The 14,233-nt window shown below is 39.8% G+C and overlaps 26 non-coding genes across 26 annotated transcripts; all 26 read right to left on the bottom strand.

The window, feature by feature from the left end:
- Positions 1 to 7: 7 nt before the first annotated feature.
- trnaf-gaa (transfer RNA phenylalanine (anticodon GAA)) lies at positions 8 to 80 on the bottom strand. The gene has a single exon. It is a non-coding gene; the product is annotated as a tRNA-Phe (tRNA).
- Positions 81 to 982: 902 nt separating this feature from the next.
- trnaf-gaa (transfer RNA phenylalanine (anticodon GAA)) lies at positions 983 to 1,055 on the bottom strand. Its single transcript has one exon. It is a non-coding gene; the product is annotated as a tRNA-Phe (tRNA).
- Positions 1,056 to 1,471: 416 nt separating this feature from the next.
- trnaf-gaa (transfer RNA phenylalanine (anticodon GAA)) lies at positions 1,472 to 1,544 on the bottom strand. The gene has a single exon. It is a non-coding gene; the product is annotated as a tRNA-Phe (tRNA).
- A 415-nt stretch (positions 1,545 to 1,959) lies between these two features.
- Positions 1,960 to 2,032, bottom strand: trnaf-gaa (transfer RNA phenylalanine (anticodon GAA)). Its single transcript has one exon. It is a non-coding gene; the product is annotated as a tRNA-Phe (tRNA).
- A 416-nt stretch (positions 2,033 to 2,448) lies between these two features.
- On the bottom strand, positions 2,449 to 2,521 carry trnaf-gaa (transfer RNA phenylalanine (anticodon GAA)). The gene has a single exon. It is a non-coding gene; the product is annotated as a tRNA-Phe (tRNA).
- A 415-nt stretch (positions 2,522 to 2,936) lies between these two features.
- On the bottom strand, positions 2,937 to 3,009 carry trnaf-gaa (transfer RNA phenylalanine (anticodon GAA)). The gene has a single exon. It is a non-coding gene; the product is annotated as a tRNA-Phe (tRNA).
- A 416-nt stretch (positions 3,010 to 3,425) lies between these two features.
- Positions 3,426 to 3,498, bottom strand: trnaf-gaa (transfer RNA phenylalanine (anticodon GAA)). The gene has a single exon. It is a non-coding gene; the product is annotated as a tRNA-Phe (tRNA).
- A 415-nt stretch (positions 3,499 to 3,913) lies between these two features.
- On the bottom strand, positions 3,914 to 3,986 carry trnaf-gaa (transfer RNA phenylalanine (anticodon GAA)). The gene has a single exon. It is a non-coding gene; the product is annotated as a tRNA-Phe (tRNA).
- Positions 3,987 to 4,402: 416 nt separating this feature from the next.
- trnaf-gaa (transfer RNA phenylalanine (anticodon GAA)) lies at positions 4,403 to 4,475 on the bottom strand. The gene has a single exon. It is a non-coding gene; the product is annotated as a tRNA-Phe (tRNA).
- A 901-nt stretch (positions 4,476 to 5,376) lies between these two features.
- trnaf-gaa (transfer RNA phenylalanine (anticodon GAA)) lies at positions 5,377 to 5,449 on the bottom strand. Its single transcript has one exon. It is a non-coding gene; the product is annotated as a tRNA-Phe (tRNA).
- A 414-nt stretch (positions 5,450 to 5,863) lies between these two features.
- Positions 5,864 to 5,936, bottom strand: trnaf-gaa (transfer RNA phenylalanine (anticodon GAA)). The gene has a single exon. It is a non-coding gene; the product is annotated as a tRNA-Phe (tRNA).
- Positions 5,937 to 6,352: 416 nt separating this feature from the next.
- On the bottom strand, positions 6,353 to 6,425 carry trnaf-gaa (transfer RNA phenylalanine (anticodon GAA)). Its single transcript has one exon. It is a non-coding gene; the product is annotated as a tRNA-Phe (tRNA).
- Positions 6,426 to 6,840: 415 nt separating this feature from the next.
- trnaf-gaa (transfer RNA phenylalanine (anticodon GAA)) lies at positions 6,841 to 6,913 on the bottom strand. Its single transcript has one exon. It is a non-coding gene; the product is annotated as a tRNA-Phe (tRNA).
- A 416-nt stretch (positions 6,914 to 7,329) lies between these two features.
- On the bottom strand, positions 7,330 to 7,402 carry trnaf-gaa (transfer RNA phenylalanine (anticodon GAA)). Its single transcript has one exon. It is a non-coding gene; the product is annotated as a tRNA-Phe (tRNA).
- A 415-nt stretch (positions 7,403 to 7,817) lies between these two features.
- Positions 7,818 to 7,890, bottom strand: trnaf-gaa (transfer RNA phenylalanine (anticodon GAA)). The gene has a single exon. It is a non-coding gene; the product is annotated as a tRNA-Phe (tRNA).
- A 416-nt stretch (positions 7,891 to 8,306) lies between these two features.
- trnaf-gaa (transfer RNA phenylalanine (anticodon GAA)) lies at positions 8,307 to 8,379 on the bottom strand. The gene has a single exon. It is a non-coding gene; the product is annotated as a tRNA-Phe (tRNA).
- Positions 8,380 to 8,794: 415 nt separating this feature from the next.
- trnaf-gaa (transfer RNA phenylalanine (anticodon GAA)) lies at positions 8,795 to 8,867 on the bottom strand. Its single transcript has one exon. It is a non-coding gene; the product is annotated as a tRNA-Phe (tRNA).
- A 416-nt stretch (positions 8,868 to 9,283) lies between these two features.
- trnaf-gaa (transfer RNA phenylalanine (anticodon GAA)) lies at positions 9,284 to 9,356 on the bottom strand. Its single transcript has one exon. It is a non-coding gene; the product is annotated as a tRNA-Phe (tRNA).
- Positions 9,357 to 9,771: 415 nt separating this feature from the next.
- Positions 9,772 to 9,844, bottom strand: trnaf-gaa (transfer RNA phenylalanine (anticodon GAA)). Its single transcript has one exon. It is a non-coding gene; the product is annotated as a tRNA-Phe (tRNA).
- Positions 9,845 to 10,260: 416 nt separating this feature from the next.
- On the bottom strand, positions 10,261 to 10,333 carry trnaf-gaa (transfer RNA phenylalanine (anticodon GAA)). Its single transcript has one exon. It is a non-coding gene; the product is annotated as a tRNA-Phe (tRNA).
- Positions 10,334 to 11,234: 901 nt separating this feature from the next.
- Positions 11,235 to 11,307, bottom strand: trnaf-gaa (transfer RNA phenylalanine (anticodon GAA)). The gene has a single exon. It is a non-coding gene; the product is annotated as a tRNA-Phe (tRNA).
- A 414-nt stretch (positions 11,308 to 11,721) lies between these two features.
- Positions 11,722 to 11,794, bottom strand: trnaf-gaa (transfer RNA phenylalanine (anticodon GAA)). The gene has a single exon. It is a non-coding gene; the product is annotated as a tRNA-Phe (tRNA).
- Positions 11,795 to 12,210: 416 nt separating this feature from the next.
- trnaf-gaa (transfer RNA phenylalanine (anticodon GAA)) lies at positions 12,211 to 12,283 on the bottom strand. Its single transcript has one exon. It is a non-coding gene; the product is annotated as a tRNA-Phe (tRNA).
- A 415-nt stretch (positions 12,284 to 12,698) lies between these two features.
- trnaf-gaa (transfer RNA phenylalanine (anticodon GAA)) lies at positions 12,699 to 12,771 on the bottom strand. Its single transcript has one exon. It is a non-coding gene; the product is annotated as a tRNA-Phe (tRNA).
- Positions 12,772 to 13,187: 416 nt separating this feature from the next.
- Positions 13,188 to 13,260, bottom strand: trnaf-gaa (transfer RNA phenylalanine (anticodon GAA)). The gene has a single exon. It is a non-coding gene; the product is annotated as a tRNA-Phe (tRNA).
- Positions 13,261 to 13,675: 415 nt separating this feature from the next.
- Positions 13,676 to 13,748, bottom strand: trnaf-gaa (transfer RNA phenylalanine (anticodon GAA)). Its single transcript has one exon. It is a non-coding gene; the product is annotated as a tRNA-Phe (tRNA).
- Positions 13,749 to 14,233: the final 485 nt, after the last annotated feature.

Raw genomic sequence — 14,233 nt, 5'->3', positions numbered from 1 at the left:
TTGCATCTGCCAAAACCCGGGATCGAACCAGGGACCTTTAGATCTTCAGTCTAACGCTCTCCCAACTGAGCTATTTCGGCATGTAAAGCTACTGGTATAGAGGCTAAGTAGTGAGAAAGAAATGTGTATTTGAGTGATATATCTGGTGAAAATCTGTGAAGATTCTCAGTCATCCAAATCATGATTTCTTCAGAAGTTCTCCAAGTGTACAGTTGTGTTGCTTGTGACTAACCTCTAATCCAAAAGTATTTTTCAGTCCTAACTGACTAAGAGCTTCTTGCTGTTTCAAGAGTTGTTGTGTTTACCAGGCAGGTTGTTGTACCTACTAGTTCCTGCAAGTCATGGTTTGAAAGGCTGTTGATACCTGTACGTCATACTTCAACATTTCTATCATCTATATCACTAAGGTAACTGACATTAGGGTGTGGTTGGGATAAGCACTGCTTAAATATTAGGATCTATTACTTCATTTTGAAAACTAAGGCGTTTGCATCTGCCGAAACCAGGGACCGAACCAGGGACCTTCAGATCTTCAGTCTAACGCTCTCCCAACTGAGCTATTTCGGCATGAAAAACTACTGGTATGGACGCTAAGTCGTGAGAAACAAATGTATATTTGAGTGATATATCTGGTAAAAATATGTGAAGACTCTCAGTCATCCAAATCATGATTTCATCAGAAGTTCTCCAAGTGTACAGTTGTGTTGCTTGTGACTCACCTCTAATCCAAAAGTCTTTTTCAGTCCTAACTGACTAAGAGCTTCTTGCTGTTTCGAAAATTGTTATGTTTACCAGGCAGGTTATTGTACCTAATGGTTCCTCCAAGTCATGGTTTGAAAGGCTGTTGATACCTTTATGCCATACTGCCACATTTCTATCATTGTTATCACTAGGGTAACTGCAGTTGGGATGTGGTTGGGATAAACACTGCTTAAATATTAGGATTTCTCACTTTCTACATTGAGAACTATGCCTTCATATCTGCCGAAACCCGGGATCGAACCAGGGACCTTTAGATCTTCAGTCTAACGCTCTCCCAACTGAGCTATTTCGGCATCTTAATCTACTGGTATGGAGGCTAAGTAGTGAGAAACAAATGTATAATTGAGTGATATATCTGGTGAAAATCTGTGAGGATTCTCAGTCATCCAAATCATGATTTCATCAGAAGTTCTCCAAGTGTACAGTTGTGTTGCTTGTGACTCAACTCTAATCCAAAAGGATTTTTCAGTCCTAACTGACTAAGAGCTTCTTGCTGTTTCGAAAATTGTTATGTTTACCAGGCAGGTTATTGTACCTACTGGTTCCTCCAAGTCATGGTTTGAAAGGCTGTTGATACCTTTATGCCATACTTCCACATTTCTATCATTGCTATCACTAGGGTAACTGCAGTTGGGATGTGGTTGGGAGAAGCACTGCCTAAAGATGAAGATTTCTGACTTCATATATTGAAAAATACAGCTTTGGCATCTGCCGAAACCAGGGATCGAACCAGGGACCTTTAGATCTTCAGTCTAACGCTCTCCCAACTGAGCTATTTCGGCATGTAAAACTAGTGGTATAGAGGCTAAGTAGTGAGAAAGAAATGTGTATTTGAGTGATATATCTGGTGAAAATCTGTGAAGATTCTCAGTCATCCAAATCATGATTTCATCAGAAGTTCTCCAAGTGTACAGTTGTGTTGCTTGTGACTAACCGCTAATCCAAAAGTATTTTTCAGTCCTAACTGACTAAGAGCTTCTTGCTGTTTCAAGAGTTGTTGTGTTTACCAGGCAGGTTGTTGTACCTACTAGTTCCTGCAAGTAATGGTTTGAAAGGCTGTTGATACCTTTACGTCATACTTCCACATTTCTATCATCTATATCACTAAGGTAAATGAAGTTAGGGTGTGGTTGGGATAAACACTGCTTAAATATTAGGATCTCACACTTTCTACATTGAGAACTATGCCTTCATATCTGCCGAAACCCGGGATCGAACCAGGGACCTTTAGATCTTCAGTCTAACGCTCTCCCAACTGAGCTATTTCGGCATGTAAAACTAGTGGTATAGAGGCTAAGTAGTGAGAAAGAAATGTGTATTTGAGTGATATATCTGGTGAAAATCTGTGAAGATTCTCAGTCATCCAAATCATGATTTCATCAGAAGTTCTCGAAGTGTACAGTTGTGTTGCTTGTGACTCAACTCTAATCCAAAAGGATTTTTCAGTCCTAACTGACTAAGAGCTTCTTGCTGTTTCGAAAATTGTTATGTTTACCAGGCAGGTTATTGTACCTACTGGTTCCTCCAAGTCATGGTTTGAAAGGCTGTTGATACCTTTATGCCATACTTCCACATTTCTATCATTGCTATCACTAGGGTAACTGCAGTTGGGATGTGGTTGGGAGAAGCACTGCCTAAAGATGAAGATTTCTGACTTCATATATTGAAAAATACAGCTTTGGCATCTGCCGAAACCAGGGATCGAACCAGGGACCTTTAGATCTTCAGTCTAACGCTCTCCCAACTGAGCTATTTCGGCATGTAAAACTAGTGGTATAGAGGCTAAGTAGTGAGAAAGAAATGTGTATTTGAGTGATATATCTGGTGAAAATCTGTGAAGATTCTCAGTCATCCAAATCATGATTTCATCAGAAGTTCTCCAAGTGTACAGTTGTGTTGCTTGTGACTAACCGCTAATCCAAAAGTATTTTTCAGTCCTAACTGACTAAGAGCTTCTTGCTGTTTCAAGAGTTGTTGTGTTTACCAGGCAGGTTGTTGTACCTACTAGTTCCTGCAAGTAATGGTTTGAAAGGCTGTTGATACCTTTACGTCATACTTCCACATTTCTATCATCTATATCACTAAGGTAAATGAAGTTAGGGTGTGGTTGGGATAAACACTGCTTAAATATTAGGATCTCACACTTTCTACATTGAGAACTATGCCTTCATATCTGCCGAAACCCGGGATCGAACCAGGGACCTTTAGATCTTCAGTCTAACGCTCTCCCAACTGAGCTATTTCGGCATGTAAAACTAGTGGTATAGAGGCTAAGTAGTGAGAAAGAAATGTGTATTTGAGTGATATATCTGGTGAAAATCTGTGAAGATTCTCAGTCATCCAAATCATGATTTCATCAGAAGTTCTCGAAGTGTACAGTTGTGTTGCTTGTGACTCAACTCTAATCCAAAAGGATTTTTCAGTCCTAACTGACTAAGAGCTTCTTGCTGTTTCGAAAATTGTTATGTTTACCAGGCAGGTTATTGTACCTACTGGTTCCTCCAAGTCATGGTTTGAAAGGCTGTTGATACCTTTATGCCATACTTCCACATTTCTATCATTGCTATCACTAGGGTAACTGCAGTTGGGATGTGGTTGGGAGAAGCACTGCCTAAAGATGAAGATTTCTGACTTCATATATTGAAAAATACAGCTTTGGCATCTGCCGAAACCAGGGATCGAACCAGGGACCTTTAGATCTTCAGTCTAACGCTCTCCCAACTGAGCTATTTCGGCATGTAAAACTAGTGGTATAGAGGCTAAGTAGTGAGAAAGAAATGTGTATTTGAGTGATATATCTGGTGAAAATCTGTGAAGATTCTCAGTCATCCAAATCATGATTTCATCAGAAGTTCTCCAAGTGTACAGTTGTGTTGCTTGTGACTAACCGCTAATCCAAAAGTATTTTTCAGTCCTAACTGACTAAGAGCTTCTTGCTGTTTCAAGAGTTGTTGTGTTTACCAGGCAGGTTGTTGTACCTACTAGTTCCTGCAAGTAATGGTTTGAAAGGCTGTTGATACCTTTACGTCATACTTCCACATTTCTATCATCTATATCACTAAGGTAAATGAAGTTAGGGTGTGGTTGGGATAAACACTGCTTAAATATTAGGATCTCACACTTTCTACATTGAGAACTATGCCTTCATATCTGCCGAAACCCGGGATCGAACCAGGGACCTTTAGATCTTCAGTCTAACGCTCTCCCAACTGAGCTATTTCGGCATGTAAAACTAGTGGTATAGAGGCTAAGTAGTGAGAAAGAAATGTGTATTTGAGTGATATATCTGGTGAAAATCTGTGAAGATTCTCAGTCATCCAAATCATGATTTCATCAGAAGTTCTCGAAGTGTACAGTTGTGTTGCTTGTGACTCAACTCTAATCCAAAAGGATTTTTCAGTCCTAACTGACTAAGAGCTTCTTGCTGTTTCGAAAATTGTTATGTTTACCAGGCAGGTTATTGTACCTACTGGTTCCTCCAAGTCATGGTTTGAAAGGCTGTTGATACCTTTATGCCATACTTCCACATTTCTATCATTGCTATCACTAGGGTAACTGCAGTTGGGATGTGGTTGGGAGAAGCACTGCCTAAAGATGAAGATTTCTGTCTTCATATATTGAAAAATACAGCTTTGGCATCTGCCGAAACCAGGGATCAAACCAGGGACCTTTAGATCTTCAGTCTAACGCTCTCCCAACTGAGCTATTTCGGCATGTAAAAAAGTGGTATAGAGGCTAAGTAGTGAGAAAGAAATGTGTATTTGAGTGATATATCTGGTGAAAATCTGTGAAGATTCTCAGTCATCCAAATCATGATTTCATCAGAAGTTCTCCAAGTGTACAGTTGTGTTGCTTGTGACTAACCGCTAATCCAAAAGTATTTTTCAGTCCTAACTGACTAAGAGCTTCTTGCTGTTTCAAGAGTTGTTGTGTTTACCAGGCAGGTTGTTGTACCTACTAGTTCCTGCAAGTAATGGTTTGAAAGGCTGTTGATACCTTTACGTCATACTTCAACATTTCTATCATCTATATCACTAAGGTAAATGAAGTTAGGGTGTGGTTGGGATAAACACTGCTTAAATATTAGGATCTATTACTTCATTTTGAAAACTAAGGATTTTGCATCTGCTGAAACCAGGGACCGAACCAGGGACCTTCAGATCTTCAGTCTAACGCTCTCCCAACTGAGCTATTTCGGCATGAAAATCTACTGGTATGGACGCTAAGTCGTGAGAAACAAATGTATATTTGAGTGCTATATCTGGTAAAAATCTGTGAAGACTCTCAGTCATCCAAATCATGATTTTATCATAAGTTCTCCAAGTGTACAGTTGTGTTGCTTGTGACTCACCTCTAATCCAAAAGTCTTTTTCAGTCCTAACTGACTAAGAGCTTCTTGCTGTTTCGAAAATTGTTATGTTTACCAGGCAGGTTATTGTACCTAATGGTTCCTCCAAGTCATGGTTTGAAAGGCTGTTGATACCTTTATGCCATACTGCCACATTTCTATCATTGTTATCACTAGGGTAACTGCAGTTGGGATGTGGTTGGGATAAACACTGCTTAAATATTAGGATTTCTCACTTTCTACATTGAGAACTATGCCTTCATATCTGCCGAAACCCGGGATCGAACCAGGGACCTTTAGATCTTCAGTCTAACGCTCTCCCAACTGAGCTATTTCGGCATCTTAATCTACTGGTATGGAGGCTAAGTAGTGAGAAACAAATGTATAATTGAGTGATATATCTGGTGAAAATCTGTGAGGATTCTCAGTCATCCAAATCATGATTTCATCAGAAGTTCTCCAAGTGTACAGTTGTGTTGCTTGTGACTCAACTCTAATCCAAAAGGATTTTTCAGTCCTAATTGACTAAGAGCCTCTTGCTGTTTCGAGAATGGTTATGTTTAGCAGGCAGGTTGTTGTACCTACTTGTTCCTCCAAGTCATGGTTTGAAAGGCTGTTGATACCTGTATGTCATACTTCAACATTTCTATCATCTATATCACTAAGGTAACTGACATTAGGGTGTGGTTGGGATAAGCACTGCTTAAATATTAGGATCTATTACTTCATATTGAAAACTAAGGCTTTTGGATCTGCCGAAACCCGGGATCGAACCAGGGACCTTTAGATCTTCAGTCTAACGCTCTCCCAACTGAGCGTTTTCGGCATGTAAAGCTACTGGTATAGAGGCTAAGTAGTGAGAAAGAAATGTGTATTTGAGTGATATATCTGGTGATAATCTGTGAAGATTCTCAGTAATCCAAATCATGATTTTATCATAAGTTCTCCAAGTGTACAGTTGTTTTGCTTGTGACTCACCTCTAATCCAAAAGTCTTTTTCAGTCCTAACTGACTAAGAGCTTCTTGCTGTTTCGAAAACTGTTATGTTTACCAGGCAGGTTATTGTACCTACTGGTTCCTCCAAGTCATGGTTTGAAAGGCTGTTGATACCTTTATGCCATACTTCCACATTTCTATCATTGCTATCACTAGGGTAACTGCAGTTGGGATGTGGTTGGGAGAAGCACTGCCTAAAGATGAAGATTTCTGACTTCATATATTGAAAAATACAGCTTTGGCATCTGCCGAAACCCGGGATCGAACCAGGGACCTTTAGATCTTCAGTCTAACGCTCTCCCAACTGAGCTATTTCGGCATGTAAAACTAGTGGTATGGAGGCTAAGTAGTGAGAAAGAAATGTATAATTGAGTGATATATCTGGTGAAAATCTGTGAGGATTCTCAGTCATCCAAATCATGATTTTATCATAAGTTCTCCAAGTGTACAGTTGTGTTGCTTGTGACTCACCTCTAATCCAAAAGTCTTTTTCAGTCCTAACTGACTAAGAGCTTCTTGCTGTTTCGAAAATTGTTATGTTTACCAGGCAGGTTATTGTACCTACTGGTTCCTCCAAGTCATGGTTTGAAAGGCTGTTGATACCTTTATGCCATACTGCCACATTTCTATCATTGCTATCACTAGGGTAACTGCAGTTGGGATGTGGTTGGGATAAACACTGCTTAAATATTAGGATTTCTCACTTTCTACATTGAGAACTATGCCTTCATATCTGCCGAAACCCGGGATCGAACCAGGGACCTTTAGATCTTCAGTCTAACGCTCTCCCAACTGAGCTATTTCGGCATGTAAAGCTACTGGTATAGAGGCTAAGTAGTGAGAAAGAAATGTGTATTTGAGTGATATATCTGGTGAAAATCTGTGAAGATTCTCAGTCATCCAAATCATGATTTCATCAGAAGTTCTCCAAGTGTACAGTTGTGTTGCTTGTGACTAACCTCTAATCCAAAAGTCTTTTTCAGTCCTAACTGACTAAGAGCTTCTTGCTGTTTCGAAAATTGTTATGTTTACCAGGCAGGTTATTGTACCTACTGGTTCCTCCAAGTCATGGTTTGAAAGGCTGTTGATACCTTTATGCCATACTTCCACATTTCTATCATTGCTATCACTAGGGTAACTGCAGTTGGGATGTGGTTGGGAGAAGCACTGCCTAAAGATGAAGATTTCTGACTTCATATATTGAAAAATACAGCTTTGGCATCTGCCGAAACCAGGGATCGAACCAGGGACCTTTAGATCTTCAGTCTAACGCTCTCCCAACTGAGCTATTTCGGCATGTAAAGCTACTGGTATAGAGGCTAAGTAGTGAGAAAGAAATGTGTATTTGAGTGATATATCTGGTGAAAATCTGTGAAGATTCTCAGTCATCCAAATCATGATTTCATCAGAAGTTCTCCAAGTGTACAGTTGTGTTGCTTGTGACTAACCGCTAATCCAAAAGTATTTTTCAGTCCTAACTGACTAAGAGCTTCTTGCTGTTTCAAGAGTTGTTGTGTTTACCAGGCAGGTTGTTGTACCTACTAGTTCCTGCAAGTAATGGTTTGAAAGGCTGTTGATACCTTTACGTCATACTTCCACATTTCTATCATCTATATCACTAAGGTAAATGAAGTTAGGGTGTGGTTGGGATAAACACTGCTTAAATATTAGGATCTCACACTTTCTACATTGAGAACTATGCCTTCATATCTGCCGAAACCCGGGATCGAACCAGGGACCTTTAGATCTTCAGTCTAACGCTCTCCCAACTGAGCTATTTCGGCATGTAAAACTAGTGGTATAGAGGCTAAGTAGTGAGAAAGAAATGTGTATTTGAGTGATATATCTGGTGAAAATCTGTGAAGATTCTCAGTCATCCAAATCATGATTTCATCAGAAGTTCTCGAAGTGTACAGTTGTGTTGCTTGTGACTCAACTCTAATCCAAAAGGATTTTTCAGTCCTAACTGACTAAGAGCTTCTTGCTGTTTCGAAAATTGTTATGTTTACCAGGCAGGTTATTGTACCTACTGGTTCCTCCAAGTCATGGTTTGAAAGGCTGTTGATACCTTTATGCCATACTTCCACATTTCTATCATTGCTATCACTAGGGTAACTGCAGTTGGGATGTGGTTGGGAGAAGCACTGCCTAAAGATGAAGATTTCTGACTTCATATATTGAAAAATACAGCTTTGGCATCTGCCGAAACCAGGGATCGAACCAGGGACCTTTAGATCTTCAGTCTAACGCTCTCCCAACTGAGCTATTTCGGCATGTAAAACTAGTGGTATAGAGGCTAAGTAGTGAGAAAGAAATGTGTATTTGAGTGATATATCTGGTGAAAATCTGTGAAGATTCTCAGTCATCCAAATCATGATTTCATCAGAAGTTCTCCAAGTGTACAGTTGTGTTGCTTGTGACTAACCGCTAATCCAAAAGTATTTTTCAGTCCTAACTGACTAAGAGCTTCTTGCTGTTTCAAGAGTTGTTGTGTTTACCAGGCAGGTTGTTGTACCTACTAGTTCCTGCAAGTAATGGTTTGAAAGGCTGTTGATACCTTTACGTCATACTTCCACATTTCTATCATCTATATCACTAAGGTAAATGAAGTTAGGGTGTGGTTGGGATAAACACTGCTTAAATATTAGGATCTCACACTTTCTACATTGAGAACTATGCCTTCATATCTGCCGAAACCCGGGATCGAACCAGGGACCTTTAGATCTTCAGTCTAACGCTCTCCCAACTGAGCTATTTCGGCATGTAAAACTAGTGGTATAGAGGCTAAGTAGTGAGAAAGAAATGTGTATTTGAGTGATATATCTGGTGAAAATCTGTGAAGATTCTCAGTCATCCAAATCATGATTTCATCAGAAGTTCTCGAAGTGTACAGTTGTGTTGCTTGTGACTCAACTCTAATCCAAAAGGATTTTTCAGTCCTAACTGACTAAGAGCTTCTTGCTGTTTCGAAAATTGTTATGTTTACCAGGCAGGTTATTGTACCTACTGGTTCCTCCAAGTCATGGTTTGAAAGGCTGTTGATACCTTTATGCCATACTTCCACATTTCTATCATTGCTATCACTAGGGTAACTGCAGTTGGGATGTGGTTGGGAGAAGCACTGCCTAAAGATGAAGATTTCTGACTTCATATATTGAAAAATACAGCTTTGGCATCTGCCGAAACCAGGGATCGAACCAGGGACCTTTAGATCTTCAGTCTAACGCTCTCCCAACTGAGCTATTTCGGCATGTAAAACTAGTGGTATAGAGGCTAAGTAGTGAGAAAGAAATGTGTATTTGAGTGATATATCTGGTGAAAATCTGTGAAGATTCTCAGTCATCCAAATCATGATTTCATCAGAAGTTCTCCAAGTGTACAGTTGTGTTGCTTGTGACTAACCGCTAATCCAAAAGTATTTTTCAGTCCTAACTGACTAAGAGCTTCTTGCTGTTTCAAGAGTTGTTGTGTTTACCAGGCAGGTTGTTGTACCTACTAGTTCCTGCAAGTAATGGTTTGAAAGGCTGTTGATACCTTTACGTCATACTTCCACATTTCTATCATCTATATCACTAAGGTAAATGAAGTTAGGGTGTGGTTGGGATAAACACTGCTTAAATATTAGGATCTCACACTTTCTACATTGAGAACTATGCCTTCATATCTGCCGAAACCCGGGATCGAACCAGGGACCTTTAGATCTTCAGTCTAACGCTCTCCCAACTGAGCTATTTCGGCATGTAAAACTAGTGGTATAGAGGCTAAGTAGTGAGAAAGAAATGTGTATTTGAGTGATATATCTGGTGAAAATCTGTGAAGATTCTCAGTCATCCAAATCATGATTTCATCAGAAGTTCTCGAAGTGTACAGTTGTGTTGCTTGTGACTCAACTCTAATCCAAAAGGATTTTTCAGTCCTAACTGACTAAGAGCTTCTTGCTGTTTCGAAAATTGTTATGTTTACCAGGCAGGTTATTGTACCTACTGGTTCCTCCAAGTCATGGTTTGAAAGGCTGTTGATACCTTTATGCCATACTTCCACATTTCTATCATTGCTATCACTAGGGTAACTGCAGTTGGGATGTGGTTGGGAGAAGCACTGCCTAAAGATGAAGATTTCTGTCTTCATATATTGAAAAATACAGCTTTGGCATCTGCCGAAACCAGGGATCAAACCAGGGACCTTTAGATCTTCAGTCTAACGCTCTCCCAACTGAGCTATTTCGGCATGTAAAAAAGTGGTATAGAGGCTAAGTAGTGAGAAAGAAATGTGTATTTGAGTGATATATCTGGTGAAAATCTGTGAAGATTCTCAGTCATCCAAATCATGATTTCATCAGAAGTTCTCCAAGTGTACAGTTGTGTTGCTTGTGACTAACCGCTAATCCAAAAGTATTTTTCAGTCCTAACTGACTAAGAGCTTCTTGCTGTTTCAAGAGTTGTTGTGTTTACCAGGCAGGTTGTTGTACCTACTAGTTCCTGCAAGTAATGGTTTGAAAGGCTGTTGATACCTTTACGTCATACTTCAACATTTCTATCATCTATATCACTAAGGTAAATGAAGTTAGGGTGTGGTTGGGATAAACACTGCTTAAATATTAGGATCTATTACTTCATTTTGAAAACTAAGGATTTTGCATCTGCTGAAACCAGGGACCGAACCAGGGACCTTCAGATCTTCAGTCTAACGCTCTCCCAACTGAGCTATTTCGGCATGAAAATCTACTGGTATGGACGCTAAGTCGTGAGAAACAAATGTATATTTGAGTGCTATATCTGGTAAAAATCTGTGAAGACTCTCAGTCATCCAAATCATGATTTTATCATAAGTTCTCCAAGTGTACAGTTGTGTTGCTTGTGACTCACCTCTAATCCAAAAGTCTTTTTCAGTCCTAACTGACTAAGAGCTTCTTGCTGTTTCGAAAATTGTTATGTTTACCAGGCAGGTTATTGTACCTAATGGTTCCTCCAAGTCATGGTTTGAAAGGCTGTTGATACCTTTATGCCATACTGCCACATTTCTATCATTGTTATCACTAGGGTAACTGCAGTTGGGATGTGGTTGGGATAAACACTGCTTAAATATTAGGATTTCTCACTTTCTACATTGAGAACTATGCCTTCATATCTGCCGAAACCCGGGATCGAACCAGGGACCTTTAGATCTTCAGTCTAACGCTCTCCCAACTGAGCTATTTCGGCATCTTAATCTACTGGTATGGAGGCTAAGTAGTGAGAAACAAATGTATAATTGAGTGATATATCTGGTGAAAATCTGTGAGGATTCTCAGTCATCCAAATCATGATTTCATCAGAAGTTCTCCAAGTGTACAGTTGTGTTGCTTGTGACTCAACTCTAATCCAAAAGGATTTTTCAGTCCTAATTGACTAAGAGCCTCTTGCTGTTTCGAGAATGGTTATGTTTAGCAGGCAGGTTGTTGTACCTACTTGTTCCTCCAAGTCATGGTTTGAAAGGCTGTTGATACCTGTATGTCATACTTCAACATTTCTATCATCTATATCACTAAGGTAACTGACATTAGGGTGTGGTTGGGATAAGCACTGCTTAAATATTAGGATCTATTACTTCATATTGAAAACTAAGGCTTTTGGATCTGCCGAAACCCGGGATCGAACCAGGGACCTTTAGATCTTCAGTCTAACGCTCTCCCAACTGAGCGTTTTCGGCATGTAAAGCTACTGGTATAGAGGCTAAGTAGTGAGAAAGAAATGTGTATTTGAGTGATATATCTGGTGATAATCTGTGAAGATTCTCAGTAATCCAAATCATGATTTTATCATAAGTTCTCCAAGTGTACAGTTGTTTTGCTTGTGACTCACCTCTAATCCAAAAGTCTTTTTCAGTCCTAACTGACTAAGAGCTTCTTGCTGTTTCGAAAACTGTTATGTTTACCAGGCAGGTTATTGTACCTACTGGTTCCTCCAAGTCATGGTTTGAAAGGCTGTTGATACCTTTATGCCATACTTCCACATTTCTATCATTGCTATCACTAGGGTAACTGCAGTTGGGATGTGGTTGGGAGAAGCACTGCCTAAAGATGAAGATTTCTGACTTCATATATTGAAAAATACAGCTTTGGCATCTGCCGAAACCCGGGATCGAACCAGGGACCTTTAGATCTTCAGTCTAACGCTCTCCCAACTGAGCTATTTCGGCATGTAAAACTAGTGGTATGGAGGCTAAGTAGTGAGAAAGAAATGTATAATTGAGTGATATATCTGGTGAAAATCTGTGAGGATTCTCAGTCATCCAAATCATGATTTTATCATAAGTTCTCCAAGTGTACAGTTGTGTTGCTTGTGACTCACCTCTAATCCAAAAGTCTTTTTCAGTCCTAACTGACTAAGAGCTTCTTGCTGTTTCGAAAATTGTTATGTTTACCAGGCAGGTTATTGTACCTACTGGTTCCTCCAAGTCATGGTTTGAAAGGCTGTTGATACCTTTATGCCATACTGCCACATTTCTATCATTGCTATCACTAGGGTAACTGCAGTTGGGATGTGGTTGGGATAAACACTGCTTAAATATTAGGATTTCTCACTTTCTACATTGAGAACTATGCCTTCATATCTGCCGAAACCCGGGATCGAACCAGGGACCTTTAGATCTTCAGTCTAACGCTCTCCCAACTGAGCTATTTCGGCATGTAAAGCTACTGGTATAGAGGCTAAGTAGTGAGAAAGAAATGTGTATTTGAGTGATATATCTGGTGAAAATCTGTGAAGATTCTCAGTCATCCAAATCATGATTTCATCAGAAGTTCTCCAAGTGTACAGTTGTGTTGCTTGTGACTAACCTCTAATCCAAAAGTCTTTTTCAGTCCTAACTGACTAAGAGCTTCTTGCTGTTTCGAAAATTGTTATGTTTACCAGGCAGGTTATTGTACCTACTGGTTCCTCCAAGTCATGGTTTGAAAGGCTGTTGATACCTTTATGCCATACTTCCACATTTCTATCATTGCTATCACTAGGGTAACTGCAGTTGGGATGTGGTTGGGAGAAGCACTGCCTAAAGATGAAGATTTCTGACTTCATATATTGAAAAATACAGCTTTGGCATCTGCCGAAACCAGGGATCGAACCAGGGACCTTTAGATCTTCAGTCTAACGCTCTCCCAACTGAGCTATTTCGGCATGTAAAGCTACTGGTATAGAGGCTAAGTAGTGAGAAAGAAATGTGTATTTGAGTGATATATCTGGTGAAAATCTGTGAAGATTCTCAGTCATCCAAATCATGATTTCATCAGAAGTTCTCCAAGTGTACAGTTGTGTTGCTTGTGACTAACCGCTAATCCAAAAGTATTTTTCAGTCCTAACTGACTAAGAGCTTCTTGCTGTTTCAAGAGTTGTTGTGTTTACCAGGCAGGTTGTTGTACCTACTAGTTCCTGCAAGTAATGGTTTGAAAGGCTGTTGATACCTTTACGTCATACTTCCACATTTCTATCATCTATATCACTAAGGTAAATGAAGTTAGGGTGTGGTTGGGATAAACACTGCTTAAATATTAGGATCTCACACTTTCTACATTGAGAACTATGCCTTCATATCTGCCAAAACCCGGGATCGAACCAGGGACCTTTAGATCTTCAGTCTAACGCTCTCCCAACTGAGCTATTTCGGCATGTAAAACTAGTGGTATAGAGGCTAAGTAGTGAGAAAGAAATGTGTATTTGAGTGATATATCTGGTGAAAATCTGTGAAGATTCTCAGTCATCCAAATCATGATTTCATCAGAAGTTCTCGAAGTGTACAGTTGTGTTGCTTGTGACTCAACTCTAATCCAAAAGGATTTTTCAGTCCTAACTGACTAAGAGCTTCTTGCTGTTTCGAAAATTGTTATGTTTACCAGGCAGGTTATTGTACCTACTGGTTCCTCCAAGTCATGGTTTGAAAGGCTGTTGATACCTTTATGCCATACTTCCACATTTCTATCATTGCTATCACTAGGGTAACTGCAGTTGGGATGTGGTTGGGAGAAGCACTGCCTAAAGATGAAGATTTCTGACTTCATATATTGAAAAATACAGCTTTGGCATCTGCCGAAACCAGGGATCACACCAGGGACCTTTAGATCTTCAGTCTAACGCTCTCCCAACTGAGCTATTT

Source organism: Pleuronectes platessa, chromosome 2 (assembly GCF_947347685.1).
Source record: "Pleuronectes platessa chromosome 2, fPlePla1.1, whole genome shotgun sequence".
In the NCBI taxonomy this organism is placed as follows: domain Eukaryota; kingdom Metazoa; phylum Chordata; class Actinopteri; order Pleuronectiformes; family Pleuronectidae; genus Pleuronectes; species Pleuronectes platessa.
Note: the sequence above shows the minus strand (reverse complement) of the source record. Positions and strands in the feature narration are given on the sequence as shown.